The 11,205-nt window shown below is 43.2% G+C and overlaps 1 pseudogene; it reads left to right on the top strand.

The window, feature by feature from the left end:
• The first annotated feature begins 1,176 nt into the window (after positions 1-1,176).
• On the top strand, positions 1,177-2,787 carry LOC127196977 (40S ribosomal protein S26-like; annotated as a pseudogene).
• Positions 2,788-11,205: the final 8,418 nt, after the last annotated feature.

The raw sequence follows: 11,205 nt of genomic DNA, 5'->3' as shown, positions 1-11,205 counted from the left end.
CCCTCCCTGCCAAGAATAGCCCCCAAGACCAACGACCCCTGCAATAGCCAATAACATTTAGACAAGCACCCTTAGCGACCACCAGAGGCAATCCTAACATAAGGCACGCAGCCCCTCCTAACCTTGGCGGTTTTAGCCTTTAAGAGTAGCCTGTAACAGTGACTCGGTATGCCTCCCTCCTGAGTGAGTGCTGAGGTCCCCTGACGCGCGTCAGCAATAAACCTTGTGCTTTTGCATCAACACTGTGGTCCTCGAGTGGTCTCTCGCGACGACCCCCTACCCGAGTGGACTCTAGAGTCCAACTTGACCCTTTAATCCAGTTCCTCGTGTTGTGGTGATCCCCGCCCCCAACCATACAATTATTTCATTGCTACTTCATAACTGTAACTTTGCTACTGTTATGAATTGTACTTTTTCCAGTGGTCTTAGATGACCCCTGTGAAAGGGTCATTTGACACCCAAAGGGGTCATGACCCCCAGGTTGAGAACACTGTGCTAGTGGCATCTCTTTACCAGCCCACAAACTACCACAGAGCCATAGTGACAGGAACAGCACAGAACTGGCTCCAAAGCAAACAAAAAGACCCACAGACTAGAACAAAAGGCCTAGAAATAATCCCTGGCTGCAGTCACCTAAGGTTTGACAAGGTGTCAGAAACATACACTGCAGAGAAGACAGTTCTGGAGAAGCAGAGTTGGAAAAGCTGGACAGCCATGTGCAGATGGGTGGAGCTAGACAGACCCAACATCACACTGATTGCGCAGCGACCTCAATGCAGTGCCTGAAATGCTGAAACTGTCAGGCAGGACCCCACTAACTCAAAAAATAACTACAAAGCTGGACAAATCAGATCACAGGACGAAAGGCGCTTCTGCGCAGCAGAGGGAAGAGAGAACCACAGGACGGGAAAGGGCCTGTCAACTACACACCTAACAGGAGATTAACACCCGAAATCTACGAAGAACTCCAAAAATTAGACACCAAAAAGTTAAATAAATAGGCAAAATGAATTGATCAAAGAGTCCTTAAAAGAAGACATACAAAATGGCCAAATAACACACACACACACACACACACACACACACACATTCACACCCACAAATCCATTCAATATCGTTAGCCATCAGGGAAGTGCAAATCAAAACTGCATTGAGACAATCTCCCCTCCAGTCGCAATGGCTATCATTAAGAAAATGAATAACACTCCTGACAAGGATATGAGGAAACAGGGGAAGGGTAATACACACACACACACACACACACACACACACACACACACGGCAGTTGGGAATTTAAGATGTTGGTATGATGGCTGTTTATCAAACTAAAGAGTGGCACTGGATAATGGCTTAGCAGTTAAGAGCACTGGCTGCTCTTGCAGAGGACCCAAGTTTGGTTCCTAGCACACCCCCTGGCAGTTCACAACAGCCTGTAACTCTAGTGCCAGGAAATCTGATGCCCTCTTCTGGTCTCAATGGGTACTGCATGAATGTAAACATACCCCCCCACACACATATACACATAAATGAAAATAATAATAAAAGATTTTAAAATAAAACCAAACAAACCTAAAGACAGAAACAGACACAACCCAATTATCCTCGGGTATAGCTGAGGGAATCTAAGTTATGATACCACAGAGGTACCTGTACCTCCATGTTTACTGTTGCACTGTTTACAATAGCCAAGATAAGGAACCAGCTTACATGCCCATCGGCAGATGACTGGATAAAGAAACTGTGAGATACACACACACACACACACACACACACACACACACACACACACACATATATATACACACATATATACATATATGCATGTATACACAAATATAATAGACTTTTAAACAGTCATAAAAAAAGAGTGACGTCATGACATTTTCAGGAAAATAGATTGATTTATCATGTTAAATAAGCCAGACTGAGAAAGGCACTTTTTCTCATATGTAGAATACACATGCACATATAAACTTATGCGTTGACCTAGGAGAAGAACAAGGACTATGCAGGGGAAAGGAAGAGTCGAGAGCGGGATGGGGGATGGTAAGGGGGACAAAAGCAAAATAATGTGTTTTGTTTCTATGTAAAATCTAGATACGTCTGTCTGTCTGTCATGAAAGCAAAACGGGGACTATGTGGTGGAGAGATGCCCAGTGAAGACTTGGATGAATAGGAGAGAAAGCACAGTGGTATGTAGGTATGAACGTGTTGTTCTGATGGCCTGCTGGGATAGTTCAGTGAGGAAAGGCACTTGCCACCGAACTTAATAATCTAAGTCCAATCCTCAGGACCCAGATGGTGGAAGAAAAGAACTAGCTCCCATAAGTTGTCCTCTGACCTATACATAAATGCAAAACATTTTTAATGTCATAAAACAAAAACAAAAACAAAAACAAAAAAAAACCTCATTGTGGTCTTCTGGGTCTTGGCTCCAAGATGACCAAAAAAGGAAAAACAACGGTCGTGCTAAAAAGGGCCACGCCACGTGCAGCCAATTTGCTGCACGAACAACGCGTGTGGTGCGTGCCCAAGGACAAGGCCATTAAGATGTTCATCATCCGGAACATTGCAGAGGCCGCTGCTGTCAGGGATGTATCCGAAGCCAGTGTCTTCAGCACTCACGTGCTTCCCCAGCTCCACGTCAAGCTGCATGACTGCATGAGCTGTGCCGTTCACAGCAAGGTGGTCAGGAATTGATCTTGTGAGGCCCGGAAGGATAGGACACCCCCACCAGGGCTTACATCTGCTGGTGCTGCACCACGACCTCCACTAAAGCCCATGTAAAGACAGAAGGACAAAAGAAAAAGTACTTCGGACAAATAAAATGGGAGTTATACTTAAAAAAAAAAAAAACCCTCACTCTGTATGCTAATTGAAAATTTAATAATAATGATGGTGATGATGATGATGATGATGATGATGATGATGATGATGATATCCAGCCATGGTGGCATTCACAGGTAATATCAGCACTTGGGAGATGAAGGCAGATACATCAGGAGATCAAGGTCATCTTTAGCTGTAGAGTGAGTTCCAGACTAACCTGGATTATGTGAGACCCAGTTTCCAAAACAAAACAAAACAAAACATGAAAACCCAACCACTACCACCACCAACAACAAAAAACAAGCAAGATCAAGCCAGATAAAACCCCATAATAGAGAGAAAAGATGGACACAAAGTCCCACCCCCTGGCTGAGAAGCTACTAGCAGTTGATAGCTATCAGCAGAGCAGTAAATTCTCTTTGATGCCGTGGACGCTGCTAGGCTGCCCATTCTCCTGCTAGGCTGCCCATGCTCCTGCTAGGCTGCCCATGCTCCTGCTAGGCTGCCCATGCTCCTGCTAGGCTGCCCATGCTCCTGCTAGGCTGCCCATGCTCCTGCTAGGCTGCCCATGCTCCTGCTAGGCTGCCCATTCTCCTGCTAGGCTGCCCATGCTCCTGCTAGGCTGCCCATTCTCCTGCTAGGCTGCCCATGCTCCTGCTAGGCTGCCCATGCTCCTGCTAGGCTGCCCATTCTCCTGCTAGGCTGCCCATGCTCCTGCTAGGCTGCCCATTCTCCTGCTAGGCTGCCCATGCTCCTGCTAGGCTGCCCTTCCCAGTGGGTGGCCATACACCCCGGACTATATGGGAAGTACAAATTGGATTCAATGGGATCAAAAAAAAAAAGACACAAAGCTAAGTAGGTAGGAAGTAGGCCTGGATCTAGGGGGAACTGGGCAAGAGAGGTAAATACAATCAGCCTAAAATGCATAAAATTCTCAAAAAATTAATACATGTATTAAGAAACAAACTCCCGAAACCCCAAGAAAAGGAAAATAAAATATTATAGTTAGCATGGTGACTACTGGCAAATTTTATACCATAGCCACTCCAAATAGCACACAGACCAATGGATTAATATCTAGAATTTATGACTCCAAAATCTAAACACCCCCAAATTTACCTACAAACTGTTCTACAGAGCCACACTGGCAAAAGCAGCAGAGTGCAGACACCAAGATAGATATGCAGACTGACAAAGCAGCATGCTTTCTCCATTTTCCATCCCTGTTTGCAGGAAGCGGTGCTGTGTAGTTTGGGCGTATAAACCTCACACTTTGTGTGTTTCTTGGATTGTTCTTCCTATAGAAATGGAACTGAGTTTATATGGTGACCTGTTTAACTTGCTCCAACAATTTCTACGTGTAATTCCCTGGGGGGAGGGTTCTATCTGTGAGCCCACATCACCTGTGAATTGAGAGAAACTGCTTCTTTCCTTCCAGTCTAGATGGTTTGAGTTCCATTTTCTTGCCTCACTGACCTGCGTGGGGTTGCTAAGTGCCATTCAGAGGAGAAGCAGCAGAGGCAGACACAGAGCTCCTGACTAGGGCAGGGAACTGCCAGTCAGCTTCTAGAACAGTACTTCTGAAGAATCCAGTCTCAGCCCAGCTGCCTCACAGAGGCTCCCTCCAGGGCACACTCTACCTGCTAATTCCAAGAGTCAAGCCATTCACCCTGTCATGAGTGAGTTCACTAGGTCTGGGGCCCTGGTTGTTTAAATATTCGGTAACACCAGCTTCACCAAATCAGAGAAATGAAGTCACTAACTTGTTCAAAAGCACCGCTGCCTAGGGACTGCCCTCAGCCATGGTGAAGGTTGTCTGTCTTCAGCACCCTGCTGTTCTGCCCTCTGGGCACCACACTTCTCCGGAGCCTTATTGGCCAAAGCTAGGTCACAAGGTCATTTAAAGCACATCTTAGAGAGTTGAAAACTGAGGCTGTGTTGGAAGGAGAGGAATAGGTATATGGCAGCCAGTAGGAAGTGTCTCACTTTACTGTCTCCAGAGCCTTCAGTTTCCTGGTCTTAGGTGGGATCATAGCGGATGTTTTTCAGACTTAATGGATTGGTCATGGATTAGTATGAGCGGCATGTAGTATCCCTTCCCTAGCCTTTCCTCTTCGTTTCTGCCACATTGTCTTTCTTTAAATGCTGTCTTGAGCTAGGACTGTAGCTCAGTGGCCGAGCACTTGCCCAGCATGAGGCTGCTAGGTTTGATGCCAGCACCAGAAAAAACAATCATCTTACTTTTGATTTATAACATATTATTTTTACCTGTTTGCTCCTCAGTTATCTGTGAAATGAGGAGTGGCTCACCTGTGCTCCTGTTGTTCAATGCATACCCCCACTGGAAGGCTTGTGAATCCCAAGGGTCCTCCAGGATTTCTCACAGCAGCAGTGAAGACACAGTCTCAGGGGTTCCCTGGCTTTGACTCATTCTGCTGACTTTTGTGGGGAGGTCATTGTATTAATCACTTCATCATCAGACCTAGAAATTCCTGAACAGAGAATTCATTGAAGTCTTCTATGAGACCCTGAAAATATCTGGGGTATATAATGGATGCTTGAGGTCTCCTGCCAAGATTTTGTTTACTGACCCCTGAGGCCATCCCCCATTGCTATGAGTGTGGGACACTGAGGAGTCACAGATGTCCCCTTCTCTAGGAAACTATCTTCAGTTGCCAACGGCGGCCTGAGGGATGCGACATGGTCAAAGCTGGTGACTGGCTTCAGTCTGGTCCCATTGGAGCTCTGGAGTACGAATATCATCAGAATTGAGGCCAGGCTTGACTGTCACAGTACCCTCACCCCAATTTATTAAGGTGCAAATGACAATACTGACAAAATTAGATATATTTAAGGTATATAACATGACTTGATGAATGGTGGAAGGGTCACCACAATCAAGGTAGTTAAACTATGCCTTGGTTACCACTGCGTGTGTAGTTGTAATCGAGTTTTAGCCATATGACAGTATTAAAATATGCTTATGGGTCTTTTTCCCACATGTATGCCTATGTACCATGTGTGTGCATTGCTTAAGGAGGCAAGAAGAGAGCATCAGATTGCACACCTTTAATCCCAGCACTTATGAGGCCAGTTCAAGGGATCAACGTGGTCTACATAGCAAGTTCTAGGTCAGACAGGACATCATAGTAAGACCCTGACTCAAACAACAACAAACATCATCATCATCATCATCAACAACAACCCCAGGTACATATATTTAATTAACAAAGATCATATATATTCAAAGCGTACAAGGTGATAATCTGACATACTTACATGCTGTGTAATGCTTATTGCAATCAAATTAGTCAATATGTTATTGACAACTCAAGCGGCTAGATCCCCAAGCCTTTTCATCTTATAGCTAAAGATTATATCCTCTGATCAACACCTCCTTTTCACTGCAGAGTGAATGACCTCCGCGTGATAGACACTCGCACTCCTGTTGTGACTATTGTGGGCAATGCTGCACTGAGCATGGTGGTACAGCTTACTCTTTGAGACATTGTTTCCTTAGGAGATATGTATATGTGTGGAGTCTGCATGTGTGTGCATATCCTCTCCCACCCCCACACACTATAGTTTAAAAATGTGAGGAACTTCTATGCCATTTCTCATAAATGGCGAACCAGTTTAGACTCCCATCCACCGTGTGCAGGGCCTCCCTTTCCCTCAATGTTTACCAATAGCTGTTACCACTTGTCTTTTCTGTTAGCAGTCATCCTGACAGATGGCGGTGATAGACTGTGGTTTTGATCTGCATTTCTGTGCTGACTGGTGATGTTGAGCACTTTATTTTTCATGTGTTTAGCTCTTATATGCATGATCTTGGGAAAATAGACTTCTCTAGTCCTTTATACACCTTAAAGTTGGCCAGCACATGGGGAGGCAGAGGCAGAAGCAGATCTCTGTGAGTTCAAGGCCGGTCTGGTCTACTATGTGAGTCCAGGACAGCCAGGGCTACGTTGAGAAACCCTGTCTCGAGAAATTGTTTTTTTTTAAAAAGTTGAGTTACTTACTGTTTCTGAGTTAATATTTGGGTATTACTGGCCTTTTATTATAAGCTATATGGCTGGCAAATACATCATTCTTTAGATTGCATTTTCACTTTCTTAGTTACTTCCTTTGCTATGCAAAACATCTAAAATTTAAAATTACATTTATCTCTGTGTGTGTGTGTGTGTGTGTGTATGTGTGTATGTGTGTGTGTGTGTGTGTGTGTGTAGACAGTTTGTGGAAGTAGTTCTCTCGATCCCCCATGCAGGTCCCAGGGGCCAAACTCAAATACTAGCAGTAAGTACCTTCTGCTGCTGGGTCATCTTAACAGCCTGTAAAAAAACTTTTTTTTTTTTTTTTGTTTTGTTGTTAAAAACCATTTTTAAGTTTATTCTATTGTTGAATGTGATTTTGGTGTCATATCTAAAAGACTTGTGTTAAGGTCAACATTAAGGAGCTTTTCTTCTATACTTTCTTTTAGGGGTACTTCGGGTTCAGATTTTACGTTTAAAGTTTTTAACCTATTGGTAGTTGATTTTTGTACACAGCATAAGAAAAGGCCCAATTGCATTATTTTGAATGTGAAAAAGCAGTTTTCAGCTGAGTGTGGTGGTGCACACCTTTAATCCCAGCACTCGGGAAGGCAGAGACAGGAGGATTTCTGTGAGTTTGAAGCTAGCCTGGTCGACAAAGCAAGTCCAGTTCAGGCAAGGCTACATAGAAAAATTCTGTCTGGAACCCTCGTTCCAAAAAAAAGTTTTAGCAACACCATTTATTAAAGGCTTCCATCCCCACCCCCCCATGTGGTGGCACCAGTGATAAGCTACTATACATATTATTTTTAGGCTTAGTCTACATGTTGTGTGGATTATACCAGCTTTGCAATATGGTTTGAAACCAGCAAGTGTGATGGCTTTAGGGTTAATTTTTTTTCTTAAGATAGTTTTAGCTGGACACCTACAAACATGGGCCATGTTCACACCAAGACTGTGAAGAAGGTGGCCTGGGTCATCACCAAGGCACATCACCATGTGCCTGGTGTATGTTTGAGGAGATTGTCATTATCACCTGCAAGAAACTCTGCAACAAGATGGCCAGCCTTGCCATGCATCTGATGGAGTGGATTCAGAAAGGTCCTGTGAGAGACAGCTCCATCAAGTTGCAGAAGGAAAAGAGAGAGAGAGAGGAGAGATAATTTTGTTCCCAAGGTTGCTCAGCCCTAGACCAGAAGGTCATTGAGGTAGATCCCCACACCAAGGAAAAGCTGAACTTTCTGGACTTTGGCAGCCTCTCCAACCTTGGGTCACTCAGCCTACAGTTGGGATGAATTTCAGAACACTGCATGCAGCTGTTTGGATCTGTTCTGTATTGTTTTGATTAAGCCTGGGGACAAGTTAAAAAAGATAGTATTAGCTGGGACTGGAGAGGTAGCTCAGTGACTAAGAGTACTTGCTGCTCTTAAAGAGAATCCAGGCTCAACTCCCAGCAGCAGCAGCACAGTGGTCCCCAAACCTTTTGTGATTCTAGTTCCAGGGGACCAGACACCTCTTCTGACCTCCATGTGTTCCTATATGCATGTGCTGGGCATGAATGCACTCAGTACACATATATACACAGAAGAATAATGTTTTTGTGTGTTTTTTTCTGAGACAGAGTTTCTCTGTGTGGCCCTGGCTATCCTGGAACTCCCTCTGCATCAAACTCAGAGATCCACTTACCTTTACCTCCTGAGTGCTGAGATTCAAGGCGTGTGTTACTGCCGCCTGGCAAATGATTTTTTTTTTTTTTTAAAGACAGTTTTCTGTGAAAAACACCATTGGGATTTTGATAGTAGTTACCCTGAGATTATTTGGGGGAAGTATGAATATTTTAACAATATACTTCTTCCAATAGATGAATATAGAATGTTGTTTTCATGTCTTCTACAGTATCTTCCGTCAGTGTCAGTTTTTGTAAATCCCACTGAATGAGAATAAAGACCATTGTTCAAATTCTTTTAGTCAAATTAAGCAAGTTTTATTTTCTGTCAAACAGGGTTGTCTCCCAGCTTCTGAATTTCTGAGTTTGGGTTAGTGTTTTGATCTCGCTGGGGCCTCCAAAGGTTAATTTTAAAGATGGCAAAAGAAAGTTCACCAACCCAAATCATTAAAGCCAAGTTAAATAAAGCCTGCTTCCCCACAAGATGAGGTCCAAGAGGTCAGACGTGGGCGTGGAGAAGATAAAGTTTTTATAGCTCAGGTGCTGGGGGTTTCCAAGTTGAGGGTTGGTAGTGGCAGGCAAATAGGAGGGATTACAGCAGCAGAACAAGGTGGTCATGGCAACAAGTAGTCATAGCAAGGTGGTCATAACAACAGGTAGTCATAACAAAAGTTGACTTAAAACATAACGTGGGGTTAATAATTAAAAAAAAATTACACACAGGTAATCTTACCATTCATGCGATAAAACTCAACACATAGCAAGACCAGCCAAAATGAAAACAAAGATCTAATCCATCAGAGTGTATAATTCTGAAAAGCCTCCAAATGTACTAACCTTCGTTTTTAACCCCTGGGAGTCTGCTTCTGTCTAACTGTTGTTGTGAACTGAAATATGTTGACCCAAAACATGTTGTGATTAAAAGCTCACCCTAAAAAAGGATTGGCAGAGACTGACTTAAAGATGTTTTCCTAAGCCTCCTTGTCTTTGCTAACTTTGTTAAGCTTTAGCTATTTTGATAAACTGAACCATACAAGAAACTGATATTCTACAGTGGTACACTACAAAAGACCAGGAGAGTAAAGTTGCCTGTCTCCCTATGGACTGCATTTATGATTTAAAGTTCTATTTTGGTAAGCTTTAGTCTCTTATACATGTTTTCAAGGTTAAGCCTTGAAATAAGTAACTAAAAACAAGTTTATTTAAAATTAGGTACACGAGCCGGGCATGGTGGCACATGTCTTTAATCCCAGCACTTGGGAGGCAGAGGCAGGTGGATCTTTGTGAGTTCAAGGCCAGCCTAGTCTACAAGTGAGTCTAAAACAGCCAAGGTTACACAGAGAAACTCTGTCTCAAGAAACAAAACAAAACAAAAAATTAGGTACACTTCATAGATCACCCTCAAACCATTTCAGAGATCTACTGATTATGGCATTTCAAATGTTTAATGGAAAAAGGCTTCCTATGTTAGGCAGAAATGCCTGCTTCTGGAGGTGACCCTGAGGTCTCCAAAGAAGATGACGGGGCGTACACATCTCTACCTGAATTATGGTGATGTTAACCACTGGGGAAAACTGCCCCTGAGGCCAAGGCTCTGCTCACATTGTGGGTACTGTTAGGTTACCTGTCCTGCTCTGCTTTATCACAGTAGATCAGTTTTTCCAAGTTCCTCCTCCACAGGAAACTACCTCAGACTTCCTAGTTCTGGCAGCCAGAGGCCTATGCTGTCTTGTGCAGCAAGAGAAGATGGAATGCTGTCCTATGTGAGAGCCAAGACCGAGTGCTTCTGCCCCCAACAAAGCCATCAACACCTTGGAAGTCTAGCGTATCCACCCAGGGAGCGGTAAGCCTGTCATTTTAACTGACACATGGGCCATTTGGATTACACTTCCTGTTACAACTTATCCTTCTCAGATTTCTGATGCCGATGACAGCTAACTGTAATTTTTATCAATTTAGCAGCAGCAGCTCTCTGGTCATCGCATTTCACATATAAACACCAGGCCTTGCTTTTCCAGCACTGTTAGGTCACCTGATGAAAAAGGCAAACTCACAGATAGGTTTGCCTTATTAACAGGCTTCATAGTAAAGGATAAGCAGTTTTGAGATGGAACTTTTACTATTTAAAGGAACCTGCTTTGCAAAGACTGGTCTCAGTAATCAACCATTTATGTAGATACATAAATGGTATATATACCATATATATCATTTGACATACATAAATGGTAAGGTAAATAATTGGGTAAAAAATTTAAGGTTTATATAAATTATAGAGGTCTAACTATTTATTTATTTATATTTATTTCTGGTTTTTCGAGACAGGGTTTCTCTGTGTAGCCCTGGCTGGGGTGGACTCTCTTTGTAGATGAGGCTGGCCTCGAACTCACAGTGATCTGCCTGCCTCTGTCTTCCGAGTGCTGGGATTAAAGGCGTGCACCACCACACCCGGCTTAACATAATTTAAAATATAAATGTCTGAAGATATAAAAATCAAAATTTTGTGGATCTAAAAGTGATTTAAGGTATATAAATACAAGTTGTTCTATGCTATTATTATACTAAGATTTCAAACGTTCAAAGTTTTAACATTAATCAATGAAGTTCTGATAAATTGTTAAAGTACTGACTACTATTATCAGTCACAAGCTCATGATTCTAAGTTTCCTCTGATTGTCTTCT

Source organism: Acomys russatus, chromosome 13, assembly GCF_903995435.1.
Source record: "Acomys russatus chromosome 13, mAcoRus1.1, whole genome shotgun sequence".
Classification (NCBI taxonomy): Eukaryota; Metazoa; Chordata; class Mammalia; order Rodentia; family Muridae; genus Acomys; species Acomys russatus.
This window is presented reverse-complemented; position numbering and strand designations above follow the sequence as displayed.